The following is a 5,768-nucleotide window of genomic DNA, read 5'->3' on the forward strand; positions in this document are numbered from 1 at the left end:
TATTCTTATAAAAATGTAAACCATTCTTAAACTTTATTAGTTTTATTTTTTAATATAACTCATAATTGACCTAGTTGATCAGTTCATCTCCCATCCTCAGTTAATTGCAACTCATCCTTCTGGTTTTAGTTCAAACGCCACTTGCCTAAGAAAACCCCCAGGACCTCTGATACATACACTCACAACACTCAAGTCTTTTCCTCTCTGGAACTTATTGCAGTTCAGAATATCCATTGTGTGATTATTTGACTAACACCCACCCTCCCATGAAGGCACAGAACAGATTGACGTTGCTCATCATTGACTCTCTGGTGCCCAGCACAGTGCCTGGTAACCAGCTGGGGCCCAATATGAACATGTTGGATGCATGTGGTTCAGGTGAACTCATACTAGGATTTTTAGATAAAAGAAATGTTACTGATTTCTGGTCAAGATGGCACGTAGGTAAATGTGGTATCGCATCCTCCCACAACCACATCAAAATTACAACTAAACTACAGAACAAACATCTTTCAGAACCGCTGAAATCAAGCTGAATGGAAGTCCTACAACTACGGAATTAAAGAAGCAGCCACATTGAGACTGGTAGGAGGGGCAGAGGCGAGAGGGGCTGGTCCCACACCCAAGTGTGGCAGAAAAAATCAGGAGGACACCTCGGCTGGGAAGGTCCTCCCTGAGGAGTGAGGGGGTTCCCTGTCCCACACCAGGTGCCCAGCTCAGGGTTCCAGTGCCAGGAAGAGAAGTCCCCATAACTTCGGGCTGTAAAAACCAGCAGGAACTTAGGCTGAGAAAGGCTGAGGCTGGTGGAGACCCAGGCAGCTAGCTCCTCTTAAAGGGCCGGCACTGGGACTTACTCGGATTTACTCCCTCTGAGCTCCATCATGGGGAAGGCAGCTTGAAAGGCACCAGAGACATACAGGGAAGAAGTGAGTTGTTTGGCACTGGGATGAAGGCTGGAGAGGTGGCTTTCTCCTGGACAGGTGTGCTGGTGGAAGCTGTTGTTCCTTTGGTGAGCCCTTCCCCCATGAGGCCAGCAAACGGGTGCCATATCTGGGACTCCAGCAACCTGGCTCACACTGTTGGCCCTGCCCTGGTGATTCCCTGAGGCCCTGCCCCACCCAAGTTTCAGGCCCACCCAAGCTGTTCCCAGTGGCTTTACCATAGGATTGGCCTATCTTGGCTCCTACTTCAGATTTTCTTAAATTCTCTCCAAAAAGCAGCATCTGGCCTCAGTGAGCCCCATACCTCTTACTAAGTGGCCCCCACGCCTGGCACTAGCAGCAGCCAGCCTTTGTTCACAACTTGGCTTTGCCTGGGCATCTCCAAGCCCAGCACCAGAAGCAGCCATCTGCAGACTGCTTTTCAGCTTATGCCTGGAGGCCCCGGGTAAAACACAGGCAGTGGCTGACCTTGCCCTAGAGCCAGCACACCCAGTGGACAGTGTCAGACTACAGCGAAGCACCACCACCCAACACCTCTATAAGTGACACAGTCAAAGAGTGGACTCAGTGGGTACCAGAGCCTGGCTGAAGTAAGTCTTGCTCTATGTGGTGGGCCCCTGCACAACTGATCCTCCAAGGTAGTCAGAGGTCAGTGGACAGTGGGCACAGCCAGTCCTTGCAGCTGATCAGCCTGAGTAAAACCCTCCCATTGATGTGCCAACAGCAATCAAGACTCAATTACAACAGAAGGGTGGTGTAAAGTCTATATGAGGGGTGCACTTTGAGGACCCAGCTGGATGATCAGGGAGGCTATGCCCCTGGACCCTACAGGACACCTACTACAGTAGGCCACCCTAGGAAGCGCAGAAGACATAGCAACTCTACTTAATACATAGAAACAATACAGGGGGCAGCCAAAATGTGGACACAAACATGTCCCAAATGAAAGAAAAGAACAAAACTCTGGGAAAAGAACTAAATGAAATGGAAACAAATAATCTACAGATGCAGAGTTCAAAACACTGGTTATAAGGATGCTCAATGAACTTAGTGAGGGCCTCTAGAGCATAATAAAGGACCAGTCAGAAATGAAGGATGCACAATCAGTAATGAAGGAGGCACTAACTGAAATTAAGTATAATTTACAGAGATTCAATGGTAGAGTAGGTAAAGCCAAGAAGCAAACCATTGGTTTGAAATATAAGGAAGCAAAAAACACCCAATCAGAACAACAAAAAGAAAAAGAATCCAGAAAAAATGAGGATAGTGTAAGGAGCCTGTGGGAAAACTTCAAGTGTACCAACATTCATATCATGGGGGTGCCAGAAGGAGAAGAGAGAGAGCAAGAAATTGCAAACCTATTTGAAAAAATAATGACAGAAAACGTCCTAACTTGGTGAAAGAAACAGACGTACAAGTACAGGAAGCCCAAGAGGCCCACACCAAGACACATCATCATCAAAATGCAAAAGGTTCAAGACAAAGAAAGCATCTTAAAAGTAGGAAGAGGAAAGTGGTTAGTTACCTACAAAAGAACTCCCATAAGACTTAGCTGATTTCTCAAAAGAAACTTTGCAGGCTAGAAGGGAGTGGCAAGAAATATTCAGAGTGATGAAAAGCGAGAACCTACAACTAAGATTACTCTATCCTGCAAAGCTGTCATTTAGAATCAATGGCCATATAAAGAGTTTCCCAGAAAAGAAAAAGCTAAAGTTCATCACCACCAAACCAGTATTATATGAAATGCTGAAGGGTCTTCTTGAAGAAAAAGAAGATAAAAAATATGAACAATAAAATGGCAATAAATACATATCTATCGACAATTGAATATACAAATATAATAAACAAGCAGAACAGAAACAGATTCATACATACAGAGAACATTTCGTTGGTTGTCAGATGGGAGTGGGTTGGGGAATGGGCGAAAAAGGTGAAGGGATTAAGAAGTACAAATTGGTTGTTAGACTGACAGAGCTCAAAGGGAAGGGGGAGGGGGCTGGAAAAATAAACCAAAGAACTTATATGCATAGCCAATGGACACAGACAACAGTGTGGGGAAAGGCAGGAGGGGGACGGGAGTGGGGAGGAGGGGGTCAATAGGGGGAAAAGGAAGAACATCTGTAATATATTCAACAATAAAGATAAGTTTTAAAAATAAATTAATATTAAACATAAGAAAAAAGAAATGCTACTCTTCTGATTTTCTAAGACTACAACTTATTATAAAGAACTGCTTCTTGTTCATTGAACACAGGGGCACTGTTCCGCTCGGGAGCCTGAAAGCCATGCTTACACTCAAGAAACTATGTCTAAGGGACCTGCAGTTGGCATTGATCTTGGCACCACCTACTCTTGTGTGGATGTCTTTCAGCACAGAAAAGTGGAAATAATTGCCAACAATCAGGGAAACCAAACCACCCCAAGTTATGTTGCCTTTACTGATACCGAATGATTGATCGGTGATGCTGCAAAGAATCAAGTTGCAATGAATCCTACCAACACAGTTTTTGATGCCAAGCGCTTGATTGGATATAGATTTGATGATGCTGTTGTCCAATCTGATATGAAGCATTGGCCCTTCATGGTGGTGAATGATGTTGGCAGGCCCAAAGTCCAAGTAGAATACAAGGGAGAGACAAAAAGTTTCTATCCAGAAGAGGTGTCATCTATGGTTTTTTTTTTATCCTCACCCGAGGATATTTTTCCATTTTTTGTACAGATAGAGTGGGAGGGAGAGAGGGGAAGGGAGAGAGAGAGAGAAACATCGACGTGAAGGAACACATCGAGTGGCTGCCACCCGCACGACAAACCAGGGCCGGGGACAAACTGCAACCGAAGTACGTGCCCTTAGCGGGAACCGAACCCGGGTCTCTCCGGACCGCAGGCCGATGCTCTAACCGCTGAGCCAAACTGGCCAGGGCTCATCTATGGTTTTGACACAGATGAAGGAAATCACGGAAGCCTACCTTGGGGAGACTGTTACCAATTCTGTTGTCACAGTACCTGCTTACTTCAATGACTCTCAGCACCAGGCTACCAAAGATGCTGGAACTATTGCTTATCTCAATGTACTTAGAATCATCAATGAGCCAACTGCTACTGTTATTGCTTATGGCTTAGACAAAAAGTAGCTGAAGGACTGTGCTGATCTTTGACTTGGGAGGTGGCACTTTCATGTGTCAATTCTCACAATTGAAGATGGAATCTTGCAGGTCAAATCTACAACTGGGGATACCCACTTAGGTGGAGAAGACTTTGACAACTGAATAGTCAACTGTTTAATTGCAGAGTTCAAACACAAGCATAAGAAGGACATCAGTAAGAACAAGAGGGCTGTCCGCTGCCTTCATACTGCTTGTGAACATGCTAAGTGTACTCTCTCTTCCAGTATCCAGGCCAGTATTGAGATTGATTTGCTCTATGAAGGAATCTACTTCTATACATCTATCACCTGTGCCAGATTTGAAGAATTGAATGCTGACCTTTTCCATGGTACCCTGGGCCCTGTAGAGAAAGCCCTTTGGGATGCTAAGCTTGACAAGTCCCAGATCCATGATATTGTCCTGCTGGGTGGTTCTACCCATATCCCCAATATTCAGAAACTCCTGCAGAACTTCTTCAATGGAAAAGAGTTGAATAAGAGCATCAATCCAGATGAGGCTGTTGCTTATAGTACAGCAGTCCAGGGAGCCATTCTCTCTGGAGACAAATCTGAAAATGTTCAAGATTTGCCACTGTTGGATGTCACTCTCTTTCCCTTGGCCTTGAAACTGCTGGTGGAGTCATGACTGTCCTCATCAAGCGCAATACTACCATTCCTACCAAGCAGACACAGACCTTCACCACCTACTCTGACAATCAGCCTGGTGTGTTCATTCAGGTTTATGAAGGTGAGCATGCCATGACCAAGGATACCAACCTGCTTGGCAAGTTTGAACTCACAGACATACCTCCTGTACCTTGTGGTATTCCTCAGATTGAAGTCACGTTTGATATTGATGCTGATAGCATCCTAATGTTTCTGCTGTGGGTAAGAGTACAAGAAAAGAGAACAAGATTACCATCACGAATGACAAAGATCATCTGAGCCAGGAGGACATTGAGCGCATGGCCCAGGAAGCTGAGAAGTACAAAGCTGAAGATGAGAAAGAGCTGGACAAGGTGTCTTCCAAGAATGCACTTGAATCTTATACATTCAACATGAAAGCAACTGTTGAAGATGAAAAGCTTCAAGGCAAGATCAGTGATGAGGACAAACAGAAGATTCTTGACACGTGCAATGAAATTATCAACTGGTTTTATAAGAACCAGACTGCAGAAAAGGAAGAATGTGCAATGAAACTATCAACTGGCTTTATAAGAACCAGACTGCAGAAAAGGAAGAATTTGAACATCAGTAGAAAGAATTGGAAAAAAGTCTGCAACCCCATCATTACCAAGCTGTACCAGCGTGCAGGAGGCATGCCTGGAGGAATGCCTGGGGGCTTCCCTGGTGGTGGAGCCCCTCCCTCTGGTGGTGCTTCCTCGGGGCCCACCATTGAAGAGGTCAATTAAGCCAACTTTGAGCATAGATTTAGCATTGTTCCACAAAATACCAAAAGACCCAAATTTGTAGCAAATCCAATGGCAGTTTTAAAAGTTGAGTTGCTGTATAGTAAATAACTGGGCATTCTTAACACTTGAATATAGACTATGTGCACAGGGAAAGGAAATAATGCACTTTATAAGCACTATTGTAAAGTGACTGATATAAAAATCTTTACATTATACCAAATTGTTTACATATTTCTATATATCAGATTTTATGGGGAACAAAAATTATGTTTT

The 5,768-nt window shown here is 44.3% G+C and overlaps 1 pseudogene; it reads left to right on the top strand.

Moving 5' to 3' along the window:
- The first annotated feature begins 3,235 nt into the window (after positions 1-3,235).
- On the top strand, positions 3,236-5,495 carry LOC118617410 (annotated as a pseudogene).
- The last annotated feature ends 273 nt before the right edge of the window (positions 5,496-5,768 follow it).

This window comes from Molossus molossus, unplaced genomic scaffold (genome assembly GCF_014108415.1).
Source record: "Molossus molossus isolate mMolMol1 unplaced genomic scaffold, mMolMol1.p scaffold_m16_p_5, whole genome shotgun sequence".
NCBI lineage: Eukaryota > Metazoa > Chordata > Mammalia > Chiroptera > Molossidae > Molossus > Molossus molossus.